Below are 14,638 nucleotides of genomic sequence, written 5' to 3' on the forward strand. Positions count from 1 at the left end.
GAAACATTTCAAACTCTTTTCAATGCCCTTATACGTTCTCGTCTTGAATACTGTTGTCAAGTTTGGAATCCTGGCTACTCAGTGCATATTAATCGGCTGGAAAAAGTTCAACGTTCTTTTACTCGATATTTGGTGTTTAAGATGAGAAACCAGGGCACTCGTAAGAAATTAACATACGAAGAAAGACTCCAAAAATTCAAAATGTCATCCTTGCAGCTTAGGCGATCCTATCTTGATAAGGTTATGTTACATAAGTTGGTTAACGGTAAAATCAAGGAACCATACCTGTTGGAAGGTTTAAACTTTACAGTACCGAAAACTAGCACGAGGTCTTGTTGTCGTCGCACTATTTTTCGTCCCAGTTCTACCAGGACTAAACTAGGCGGGTCACTTCCGGTCCATAGAATGCAAGTAACTTGGAATAATGTGTCTCTACAAGAAAACTTCGAAATAGATATATTTAGTGATTCTATACAAAGTTTAAAATGCTGAATACTCGAGAAACGGCTATAATTCTTGAAGTACGAGTAAATTAGTAGTTTTTTTTTCTTTTTTAACTGCATGTAACTCACTTGCTAAATTGTAATCATTAGGTATACTTAATTATAGTTTGTAATATATTTTAGCTAGGTAGTAGTGTAAAAGCCTCGAACTGTTTGAATGTTGCTGCACGCCTGTTATTGGTGCATAAATATTATGGGTGTCCTCTATTGTCACATTATTCTTTGAATTGTTTATGTACTGTTGGTGTGTCGTTTATAAAAAAACCGGCCAAGAGCGTGTCGGGCCACGCTCAGTGTAGGGTTCCGTAGTTTTCCGTATTTTTCTCAAAAACTACTGAACCTATCAAGTTCAAAACAATTTTCCTAGAAAGTCTTTATAAAGTTCTACTTTTGTGATTTTTTTCATATTTTTTAAACATATGGTTCAAAAGTTAGAGGGGGGGGACGCACTTTTTTTTCCTTTAGGAGCGATTATTTCCGAAAATATACATATTATCAAAAAACGATCTTAGCAAACCCTTATTCATTTTTAAATACCTATCCAACAATATATCACACGTTAGGGTTGAAATGAAAAAAAAATTCAGCCCCCACTTTACATGTAGGGGGGGTACCCTAATAAAACATTTTTTTCCATTTTTTATTTTTGCACTTTGTCGGCGTGATTCATATACATATTGGTACCAAATTTCAGCTTTCTAGTGCTAACGATTACTGAGATTATCCGCGGACGGACGGACGGACGGACGGACGGACGGACGGACGGACGGACAGACGGACGGACGGACGGACGGACGGATAGACAGACATGGCGAAACTATAAGGGTTCCTAGTTGACTACGGAACCCTAAAAAAAAGACAAACGGCGCGGAGCCGCCGAGCGCGCCCGAAGATCTCCGCGAGCCGAACGGATCAAATAAAAGGCCGCGTCCGCGCCGCATCAAATGAGTTATATAAGTAGTTTGAAATTAAGTATATTCGCGTTCCGGACCCTTACGTAATATGTACAGGGTAGATCCAATCCTCTTGAACGCAAAATTTGACCTGAGCAAACATCAAAAACAAACATTGCAAGTTGAATTTACGCTACGTGGTGAAATGACGTCGACCCCAATGGCACAGTATAATAAAGAGGACTGTCGTACAGTATGGCCACTTCCGCTCTTCGCTGTCAGTTACCTTACAGTTACCGCCTGGCAAAAACGCAAACAGTCGTCCTGTCATATCTCACTCATACAAGAATGGTACGCGTTCACCTATGAGCTTCGAAGGTATGCTAGAAACGCCCCTTTCATGTATTTGATCGCCAGTGGCTCACGAAGGCCAAAGAGACTGCAATGCCGAAGTAAGTTTGGAGCGGTTTTGTATTATGTCCGATACGATCCCAAATCGAGGAAATGTGGTTAGCACTATTTCATCACTCAAAGGACTCACACAATATAATTCAAACACTGCCAATTAGACATGGAATCTTGTTTCAAATTTTTGATCAATGTCCCTCAGGTTTTTAGCCACCTTTCTTCAAAGGCCAACAAGCGATAAATGTCCAGGGTACCTAACCAACGTGCAACGTCACAATAGGGATGACGACTATATAAAAAAAGCGGCCAAGAGCGTGTCCAAGAGCGTGTCAGGCCACGCTCAGTGCTCAGTGTGGGTTCCGTGTTTTCTAAACTACTAAACCTATCAAGTTGAAAACAATTTTCCTAGAAAGTCTTTATTAAAGTACTTACTTTTGTGATTTTTGGAGACTTATTTTTCCTTTAGGAGAGATTATTTCCGAAAATATTAATATTATCAAAAAACGATTTTAGTAAACCCTTATTTATTTTTAAATACCTATACAACAATATATTACACGTTGGGGTTGAAATGAAAAAAAAAATCAGTCCCCATTTTACATGTAGGGGGGTACCCTAACAAAACATTTTTATTTTACTTTTTATTTTACCACTTTGTCGGCGTGATTGATATACACATTGGTATCAAATTTCAGCTTTATAGGTATATGCTTACGGTCACTGAGATTATCCGCGGACGAACGGACGGACAGACAGACATGGCGAAACTATAAGGGCTCCTGGTTGACTACGGAACCCTAAAAATGGAATTCTGTTTAGTCCGTCAGTTAGACCGAAAAAATAGGTGTCTAAAATTCTTTGATTATCTAACTGATGGACTAATTAGTTTTTTTTAGTCGTCTCGCCTATTACTTATGCTTCGCAACCGTATAACTATCTTTCCCTATCGCTCTTCTATAACGGCGCGTGTTGCGTCTAGTGCCTAGTTCGTGTGTTAGGTATGCTTGAATCCAGGATATCTAGACTGCTGAGTGAAACGATAGCGGACTGTAAACACTATTTTAATTACTGGTTCTTCAATACAAAGATTATATATTTAACAATTATTTTTGACGCGGCGCGAACATGGGTAGCGCGTTAAGCGAGCGAATTTTGGTTCTGCCGTCCCCCGCGGGCCGGCCGTTCGTTCCCGTCGCCGGTAACCGGTCCGGTGACGCGACGGTGGACGTCATCGCTGTTGCTGGGGAGTTAATTCGAGGTGTCGGCGGATCTGTCGCCAACAGCGCGACTGAGCCAGACTGCGTTTCGATAGCCTCGTCATCCTCCTTGCATTATCCCGGCATTTGCCACGGCTCATGGGAGCCTCCGCTTTGTCCCAAGATTTTGCGTAGGCACTTTTTTACGAAAGCTACATCTACCCTTCCAACCCGAAGGGTAACTAGACCTTATTGGAATTAGTCCGGTTTCCTCACGATGTTCCTTCACCGAAAAGCGACTGGCAAATATCAAATAACATTTCGTACATAAGTTCCAAAAAACTCACGGGGTTCGAACCCTCGCCTGCAGAACGAAAGTCAATCGCCACGTATTCCACGATTATCACTTCGGCCAGGCCGGCAATATTTTTTTCTACATCAGTAAAACCAAATCGCCTTCCTATGTACACCCATTGTTTTCATACCCTCGTCACTAACGCTCCAATTGAGATTCCAAACAGCAGATAGGATTTATTTATAGTTTTTATTTTATTTGTGGCTGGTTTACATCGGCGAGTAGCGATAAAAGTGCCAATACCTGAGCTTCTACTACTACTACGAGTATGAGTATTATGTTTAAATACGTTTCTCGGTAGCGTAAACGTCGCATACGCTACCGAGAATAGTTATTTGTTATACAAGGGGGCAAAGTTGTATTTTAACGCCGAGTGTGGAATTGAAAAACGAGCAAGCGAAAGGATTCTATAGTTGAACCACGAGCGAAGCGAGTGGTTCTAGAATAGAATCCTGAGCTTGCGAGTTTTTCAATACACGAGAAGTAAAATACATTTGCACTCGTGTGTAACACAAAACATTTCCCCTCACTATAGCGAGGAAAGTACAACGCAAAAAAAGCGTTTATCACTCCTTCCAGTAGTTCCACAGGTGGTAAAACATCTTCATCACTAGATTGACCCACTTTTATCAATTTAAAGCAGAAAATTTGCCTCTATTCAAGGTCAAATTACTTTATCCACTAGTGGATAAAATGCGTTTTTACCCGCTGGTATTAAAGGACAAAACACGTGTTTCCGAGCTAGTGAGGGGAAAACGTATTTAAACATCAGACTCATAGTAGTAGTAGTAGAGACGTATTAGTTCAGTCATTGGTTTGGTTGTATTTCTTATTCTCGTGGTAAACTGACTTTAGAAATAAACTCGAAAGAGAAACATGTCTTATTGTGTGAATTTGCGTAAAGCCTGTTATGTATTTTGTAAAACCCTGAGGCTTCTCGAATTTCTGTGCGATAAAATAACATTTTTACCACACCAACTGGTAAAGGCTTACTTTGCTATTCGAAATGGATTATGCGACGTTCTTGCCAATGTCACTTCTTCCTATTTGCAGTTCTGGACAATCTGCATTCTACGCAATTAGTATTTCTGATAAGGAGGGTGTCCTGCCGTTTCGCCAAAAAACGTTTCGTCAAATTTCATTTCCCAATAATCATATCGCAAGAGTTTCATTTCCCAAAGTATTGTTTGGCAAAGGTATGTTTCGCAATGAATTTGTTTGGTCAAATTATCATTGGGCACAATTTTACTTAGTCAAATTTTACTTAGACAAAACTTTATTTCGCAAACGTTTTTAATGGCAAAACTTATATCCCAAAAACATGTTTGGTCAAAATTTCACATCTCAAATTTCGAAAATATTTAGGCATTTGCATTTTCATTTCTACGGGATTAATTTAATTTACCGAAGATTTTTTTGCCGAATTTAACTTGAAAATTGTCAAATGATAATTTCAGTTTTATTCCCAAGGCTTCAGTTGGACAAGAAAAGTTTGCTCAACTTTATTTTTGTCAAATTAATTACTGGACAAAATTATTTTGTCAACTATTTTTTTGTCAAAAAATGTTTCTACAAATTACACCATGCAAAACCACGTTTGACAATAAATATTACAAGGCATAAATGTAATGTAATAATTTTATTAGTATTGTAACAGAAAACTCGTGTGCGACAGGGTCAGTTTAGGTGCGACGACGAGCGAAGCGAGGAGGAGCGTGTTAGGTTGACAGTGAGCAAACCGGAAATGGCTTTTTAAAAGTAATTAAAAATTAATAGAACATAATGGTTTTGAAAACATAAGGTTTCTTTTTAATAAAATGTATCCGGACATGTAAGTAAAAATGTCATCCTTGACATTTGCAGCAGAAGGAAAAAAAGTACGACATACACATTATTTCACACAAATCTTGGACACAAAGTATAAAATCAACAAACAAATTTCTAGTGCGCCATTTAATTACAATAAATATATTGGGAAATGGAAATTTTGCCTAACAATACCTTTGACTAAATAATATTTGGTAAAATGAAATTTGACCAAGTAAATATTTTGGGAAACAAATACTTGCCAAAAAAAGTTTTGCTAAATGTCAATTTGCGATAAGTTGTTTTGCCAAACGTTTATTTGGGAAATGATAATTTGGGAATAATAGTTTGGGATGTGAAACTTTGGGAAACGTTTTTTGGCGAATCGTCAGTAAACCGATAAGGAGATTTCTGCGTTTCTATGTGTGCGTGTTTGCGGGGATTGAGGAAGCTGAGACTATGCAAAACGAGATTGTACACAAGTAATGACTGTGCATAAAATGGAATGAGGTGAAATACTATTGGGTCGAATTCAGATTGCGTACAATTGCGAATAGGAAGAAAGTATACTGTACACAAAATAATGACTGTGCACAATAGCGCATGAGGCGAAATACCTATTGTGTGGAATTCGAATTGCGTAGAATTGAGAATAGGAAGAAACTATACTGTATACAAATAATGACTGTGCACAATAACGAATGAGGTGAAATACCTATTGCGTCGAATTCGGATTGCGTAGAATTGCGAATAGGAAGAAACTATTCTGTACACAAATAATGGCTGTGAACAGTAGCGAATGAGGCGAAATACCTGTTGTGTGGAACTTAGATTGTTCGAATCCTGGCTCAATGAGTTTTTCGGAACTTATGTGCGAAATGTCATTTGATATTTGCCAGTCGCTTTTCGGTGGAGTAAAAACATCGTGAGGATACTAATTCCAATAAGGCCTAGTTACCCTTCGGGTTGGAAGGTCAGATGGCAGTTGCTTTCGTAAAACTAGTGCCTACGCTAAATCTTGGAATTAGTTGTCGCAGCGGACCCCAGGCTCCCATGAGCCGGGATAACGCAAGGAGGACGACTTCATTCCTCCTCGTTTATTTCTATGTAGGTATGTCAATGCGATAATTATTCTAAAAATTCGAAAACTCTTGATAGGGGTTCTGTTTCTTCATGTTGTTTATTCACAGCATCTCTATGGGTTTTACCTGCCATATTTTTCAATACCTAATAATCATTTGCTTGTGTTAGTTATACACTATTTTGAAATAGATAGGTATTCAAGATTCTTCAAAGGGGGCGTTTCGATGAAATTACACATCTAAAGCAGGTTACAGAACAGTTACACTTATATTGACCGGGATATAGAGTATAGACCGTGATTACCTTTTTGATTTTTGTCGAGCTCCCGATATTTTGAATCGGTCATGATCACCGTCAATATAAGTGTAGGACGTAATCAAAATAACCGTGAATTATTCAAAACTTAGGTCTAAAATATTTAGGGATTTTACCAGAATAAAATTAAAATATTGAAAAAAACCCCGACCGCGACATAGTGGACCAATTTTTATTAAACATGGCTAAGAACACTCCCGACTAACTCAGCTTCCAAATAAAAAAAACTAAATCGAAATCGGTTCATCCGTTCGGGAGCTACGATGCTACAGACAGACACACACAGACAGACAGACAAACAGATAGACAGACAGACAGACACGCCAAGCTTATAACACCCCGTCGTTTTTGCGTCGGGGGTTAAAAAAAAGTAGGCACATTTTAATCAGTGATGTGCAATATCACCAAAATAGCCCAAACAATGGTTTGCTAATTTGTAACCACCGTTCGTTATCTTTAATAATAAAACGCCTGACGTCTGTCTCAAATCTTATCTCTGCTATGGCTCGTTTGGCTTATGATTAGGCCACAGACCACTTCACTACTAAACATTAGACCCTTGTTTTTGACACTTTAGAATACGATATTCTGTAGACAGTTATGGCACAGTATAATAAAGAGTACTATCGTACAGTATGGCCACTCCCGCTCCCCGCTGAAAGTGCCACCCACCCCCTCTCGGTTACCTCACAGTTACCGCCTGTTAAAAACGCGAACTGTTGACCTGTCATATCTCACTCATACAAGCATGGTACGCGTTCACCTACACGAGCTTAGAATGTGTGCTAGGAACGCGCCTCTTTCATATATTTGATCGCCAGTGTCCGAGATGTGGTTATGGCCTCTGAATAGAAATGCACCGAAGATGTTTCTAAAATTGCGAATGCTCTCATGGCAAGTTCTCGGTATTGTTCTTCGAACATTCATTATCAGGATTTAGAGTAAATTTCTGTGGCATTTGAAAATAAATGTCAGTGTGTACCTAATGTCATCAAATAGTGCAATCGTCAACTTTATAAAACACATGACCGAAACAATATCCGAACGTTGGAGCCGTTCCTTATCCACAATGTTAGGCTGGCTTCGTGCACGCATCAATATTGCTGTAATACGCGCGACCAGCATGTGCATTCGAAACACACATAACACCGCTTCAAGGCCGTCACCCGATGGCTCGGCTTTGACGACGGTGCCTTCCACATATAGACTAAAACTCATATTTTATATTCATATTAATTTTATCGGTAGTGTTCAATTACATGTCAACATAGATATATTATTATAAGTTTCTGTGTAACTTGGTCCTATAATAAAAGTACATACTTATTAAAGATCATCGCGTAATACCTCCTAATCTTAAAGATAATGTTCTCAATGGCAACTTGCATTAGAATTTTGTTGTGAAAATTTCCAGTATTCCAAGTATGTTTTGAGAATTTTCAGCAACTTGCTAATGGACCAACGGGACCAACACGTCATGATTGGCGCGAAAGTATTTCGCCACGATATCACACGTCTTTATCTAAGTCCGTTTTCTCATTATCCGATCCGATATCGGATGTCAGAAGGATTTCAATGGAAAAAATCCAAGATGGCGCCTTAAAAATTCCACGCACTTAGGGTCACTTGCACCACCGAAAATGGAGAGTTAACCCGAAGTTTACCCACCATTTTATATGACAGTTGATAGCCTTCTAACCTCGCGTTAAGCGGGTGGGGTGGCGCAAGTGGTCCTAATTGTATTAATGACTTACCCCCTGATCCATAAAAAAATACTGAACTGATTAGTTGAACTGGTTAAAAAGCGTTTTATCCCTTTCTCTCAAAAATATAAGTCAGCGTGGCAGACAGGGACAAGACACTTTATTAACTAATCAGTTCAGTAACTTTTTTTATGAATAAGGGGTTAATATGTCGCTAATCCTGTGATTCGTGTATAAATATAATCTACATGTCACTATCCACCGTAAAGGGCAGTCATTTTTCCAATTTTCATTTTATAAATACTTGCAGAGATTCTGAAGATAACCGTGGTCGTATGCCACTTATGTACTTACCTTAAAGTTTATAATTGTGGCATATGACCACGGTTATCTTCGGAATCTCTGCAAGTACTTATAAAATTTACAAACTTATTATAACATTGAGTTTATGTATTGAAAAGAATACACATCTGTGAATTTCATGCATGATAATTTCATAAAACAATTATATTTTGTTTCATACTTTTAGAGCACATTTTATAGTAGTCGGGTTTTAGTTTTTGAACTTATTTTTTATTGCCGTGTTAAGTACACAGTATTTTTGAAAATGCCCATAAACAAAACAAAAACATCTGTAATCGATCGACGATCTTTAGTTTGCTTTGTTTAGGCCTGATAAGGGAGCGTTCAAGTATTACGTAACGCAACTTGGGGGGGAAGGGGGTCTCGTAAAACGTTACGATGCGTTACAGGGGCGGGAGGGGGTCTTTCTTACAACACGTTACGTAACATTGTTTCTAAAAAATTTGGGAATTAAAACTCCCAAACTGGCAACCCTTTTCATTTACATTACGGGGAATCCCTCGATTGTATTAGTCTGGTCGTCATTTTTAATTTGTTCTCGCTAGTTGGCAAATCTTTTCATTTATATTTCACGGGGAGTCCCTAGATTGCATTGTACGTCATTTAATGTTGTTTTCGTTGTCAGTATTCGTTACTTCGTTAGTGTTTATGCGTGAGTTCATAGTGTTCGTTTTTACGACTATAGGATAAATTGATCACATGAGTGTTTAGAGAAGGGGGGGGGGGTACAGAAAAACGTTACGGTGCGTTACAAGGGGGGAAGGGGGGTCAAAAATCTTCAAAAATTGCGTTACGTAATACTTGAACGCTCCCTAAGGAGTCTATTGGGTAAGTGGTGCATGGTGCCGAATGATATTGAACCTACACAATTTATAAAATTAAAGGACACTGAGAGCTTTACTCTCTACTTAAGGGTTAACGACCACTTAGTGTCGCCCTAGCGACAGCGGTCTACGGGTTAACTGGATTTGCTTATTGTGGGTATATCCGGAATTCCGGATGTTCTGTAGGACGCGATTGTCAACGGATTCTAGAGAAATTTTGTTAGAAGATTAATAACAATAATTTAGGAGACAACCGGAACAGCACGCACGAACGCACGCACGAACGCACGCACGCACGCACGTTGCACATTTTTGTCGTATACTTCGGTATACTTTACGTCTCTGTAATAAGGAATGTACAGCTAACAGTGTTGCCGTTGCCGATGGTACGTAGTACTGACGATGACGTAGTCATTCCAATACCCTAAAACTGCCTTCAAATCTGAGAATGTCCTAATAAATCCCAGAAATATAATTTTACAAGTTTTTCCCGAAGCTTCGCTCGCATTAAAAAGAGACAAAAAGTAGCCTGATGTCACTCTCCATCCTTTCCACTTAAAAAATCACGTTAATTCGTAGCTCCGTTTTGCCGTGAAAGACTGACAAACCACACACACGATTTCCCATTTTGAATATTAGTATGGATTGGCAATTAGCATTAAATAATTAGTTTACAACCAAATATGTGACGTTATCTGGGTAAAGGGGCCTCATTGTCGATGGCGCTTACGTCCCGCGGCGTCGTATTTGTACACGAACGTCGCTCATAACGCAGTAACCGCCATCGACAATAAGGTCCCTTTACCAGGGGCGGCTCACTCCGCGATTCCATCGCCGCGCTACAAGTACATGCTGGCGGCCGCGAGTTCGCGGCCTAATCAGGGGTGGCGCGCGTTCTCACAGAACGCACGTTCGCACTTTCTATTGTTACATTACGTAGCAAGTTTTTTTCAAGGTTCATATACGATGTCCACATGTGGAATGGCTAATAATGCTTAGTTAAATAGACATCATGAATAAAATAGGACAATATTACACTGGTCTTATTGATTAAGTCCAACGGAAAAGTTCAATAAGGCTTGTGATGCTGAAGGCTGTAACAAAAATATATGAATACGGTATATATACCTAGAAAGTACCCAAGACTTGAATATATAGTATAACTATTTATCTGAGAATTAATGCGTTTTAAACCATAGGCAACCCTATCCTCCGACGCTGCGCACGTGCGGCTCGTTTCTTTGTTAGAATTTTGTAGGCATTTAAAAAGGCGGCATTTCGTGAACATCAAAGCAGTGGGCCTTCTGTACTTGTACTATTATATATTCTGTGATGATACCGAATTTCGGGCAAATTGTCATGGCACGTTATGGTCTCATCAGAAGTTCGTTCGCTTTTCAATCGAACGGAAGAAATGGAACGAATGGAAGGTTCGAAAAAATGTATCTTTTAACTGAGTTGTTCTTAATGGACATATTTTTTTCGATAAATCAAGTTAATAACACTAGTATATTTAACTGAAATTCCCAAATTGAAAGCCTTTCCATTTTAGCATTTTCGCTCCCGTAGCGTTTTAAAATAAGGCCCACCGTGTTTATATAAGTCTTCAGCAAATTGGTTTATAAGCTACCGCTTTCTGCCTACTTATAAGCTTTTTCGGATGCCGGATCACCGGATTTTATTGCGGATTATTTATAGATTTTCACCAGGCAGTTTTTATACAAAAATAAACGTTCCCTTTTTGGCATAGATTTATTTGGAACAAGACGTAGAATCCAAGCTATGCGGGGTGAGGTGGGATTTCCTGTTTATCATCAAAATTATGAGATGGAACTACCCAAAATAGAAATAAAACTAAAATACAAACATACGGAACATTTATTATTTACACTATTAATTTGAAATGTTTGCATACGTTATTGAGGCTTATAAGTCACTTTTGGCCCAACTCACTTCATATAACGTAATGAATGTATAATAATTATGTTTCTGAACCTTTATTTATTCCGGTTTAAAAATCAATAATTAACAAGATTAAACTTGTACAAATTAGTTCTTAAAAGTAAATCAGAATGTATATTTTCTAAGTTAGGTGAACCTGTGGTTTATGATAAACAATGCCGCTCCCCTTAACCAAAGTTACAATAAGTTGAGAGATTCAATAAGTTATGAAAATTTTTGTTACATTCAGCCGAACATATTTTTGAAGCTTACTACACTCTCGGATTGGCGTATCTAACATTTTTAAACATATTTTTGAAGTAAGACGCTCTTTCGGATTGGCGTGTCTAACATTTTCCTACCTCTATCCTCTTCATAGCAGCGCTGTTGTTCAAAAGTTTTCTTTGTCGCATTGTCTCAGCCTACCTGTGTCATTGTGCTCGTATTTAGATGAAAAACTATACAAAGAGGACTGTTTTGGATACTGGCGAAATGCTACACTGATTTCACAAACTTATACTTACAATACAAGCTTGCAAGCTAGTTCAACCTAAAAAAAATCTGTTCAGGTTTAGGTCTAATCTTGCAATTTTAATTCAAATTATAATTATGATTGTACCCACATAGATCAAGCAAACGCGTCTTGCAGCAAATCTTAGCGTACCAAACGAACTCCGTCTTGCAGATTTCTCGCGTCAATTTTGTTGGGGAAAATCAACAGAAAACATATTATATGCCTCGTGAACTGCAACAATACCGTAATTATGAACACTCAAGAAGAGCCAGAGACATATTTTCTAAGTTCCGAAAAACTCATTAGTACCTACTGACCAGCCCCTTTAGCACAACTTGCCTTGTCGCGCGCGAGTCCATACATCAAGCGCGACTTCGAGTATGGACTCGCGCGCGACAAGGCACGTTGTGCTAAAGGATCAGGATTTGAACCCGTAATCTCCGGATTGAAGGGCGTTATATCCACTCGGCCACCACCGCTTCCTAGTTCCTACACACAATTTCACACTATCTAATATTAAAAAATATGTAACCATCCTCATCCTCTTTGCGTTATCCCGGCATTTGCCACGCCTCATGGAAGCCTAGGGTCCGCTTTGACAACTAAAAAAATAGGTAACCGAAGATCGGAAATATTTTTGCTACCTAAAACCTCGAGCGAAGAACAAATTTATCTAATCTAGGCACCCATAATGTCTACCGGCAGCTATTTTCTCTGTTTACGCAAAAATGTTTTCAACGTAATTTCGATAGGCGCCCTCTAATGTATCTTTAATGGGCACAACGAGGTTTATAACACGATTTTACCCTAAAGTTTATCTTAGATAGGTCCCCTAAGTACAATTTCCGACATTTTTAAGGCAGGGATGTAAAATGACATCTAAGGCAGCGATTTAAGAATTACCGTTTTATGATCATCGATAATTTATGGTTTCAATATAAGAGACGTTAATCTTTCGTGTGATATATTCAAATATTTAAATATACGGTTGTCTCACGTTATTTTTTTGTTAATAAAGTCTAAGAAAAAAAAGTACCCCGGAGACCTAAAGAAAAGTTTGTGCTAATTTAGATTCAATAACACGGGTGCGTATCGATCGGTATAACTTTTTTTGATATATTTTTAGTCGATATAACGATCATTTGATATAACTATTGAATCATATAACAACAAATAATATACTGACAAATTGTATAATTGTTATTTAATATAATGATCATTTTTTCGAATAACATTTATTATAACATACTTTGAATATAATGCTTATTTACGATAATAAATAAATTGTATAACACAAATTCTTTCTAAAGCACAGTTAGAATTGCACAATAAATTAGATCCATCATTTACCAGAAAAGTAGATTAGGTTAGAACTGTGACCCTTACACACAACGCGCTGCTACCAGACAAACAGGTAAGTTAGGTTAGAACTGTGACCCTTAAACATATGTACTGCGATCATAAAAGTAGGTTAGGTTAGAACTGTGATCCTTTCAAAAAAGAATAAAATTAATTCATGAAATGTTTTATACTGATTGCTAGTTATATTATACTAGTCGTATATCAATAGATAGTTATACCATACAACGATTATTATAAATAAGTGTTATACGAAATAATGATTATACAAAATAAAAGTAGATATTTTGTGGTTATACCAAATGTTAATTATGTCAAATGAGTGATTATACCCTCTAAATATATACCAAATGTTGTTATATCAAATGTTACTATACCAAAAAAAGTTATACCAATCATTACACACCCGTCAATGCTACAAATACTTTGACAAAATCTTAGACGCCTATCTCCATTCTTCTTGTACCAGATAAAATTGGTCGTATCAAAACTACACACTGTATAAACCTTACCTTGCCCAACATGACTCCCAAGTTATTTCAGCAATTTCATGAATTACAAACAAAGTTACAAAATCAAAATCCAAAAATTCCTTGGAGCAAAATCCTCCGCCTGCATGTTCATGAAAATATCTTTTCACCACACTGACTGGTAAAGGCTCTCTTTGATACCTACTTCAATAACCTAACTAACCACAAAACTATAATTTTGAAAAAAAAAACCCCGACATTGTGGACCGATTTTCATGAAACATAGCTAAGAACACTCCCTAACTCAGCTTTCAAACGAAAAAAACTGAATCTAAATCGGTTCATCCGTTCGGGAGCTACGATGCCATAAAAAGACACACACACAGACAGACAGACAAACAGACAGATATATCTCATTTTATGTAAATTTTAATTAAGTAAAAAAAAAGTATGTAAAAATTCCGGATTAAATCAATTAATTCGAAGAACCCGCTGCCTTCGTCATTTCATCAACCTGCCATCCACATCAGCGCAAATCCTGGCCATCAGCCCCAACGTATACGCGCAGACACACGTCAAACTAATAACACCCCGTCGTTTTTGCGTCGGGGGTTAAAAACGAATGAAAAAGTTGCATTTTGACAAAAGTGCAAGTCATTTCAACGCTGAAAGCTCCCCTATTTGCACCGGACGTTAAAAATCAGGCTTTCTATTCACGTTGCCGCCTTTCACAATTTTGGGCACGCGTGGGTTTAATAGGCATTTTTCATGTTTTATACCGAAAATGTCTTCATTCTGACCCGTTCTTGAATGTAGACCGTGCGTAAAAATGCTCTATAATTTGTCAGTGGCGATGAAAGGTTACCATCATAGATCGTAGAAAGCAATGGACGATGGGCGTGTGA

This window comes from Leguminivora glycinivorella, unplaced genomic scaffold (assembly GCF_023078275.1).
Source record: "Leguminivora glycinivorella isolate SPB_JAAS2020 unplaced genomic scaffold, LegGlyc_1.1 Scaffold6, whole genome shotgun sequence".
Classification (NCBI taxonomy): domain Eukaryota; kingdom Metazoa; phylum Arthropoda; class Insecta; order Lepidoptera; family Tortricidae; genus Leguminivora; species Leguminivora glycinivorella.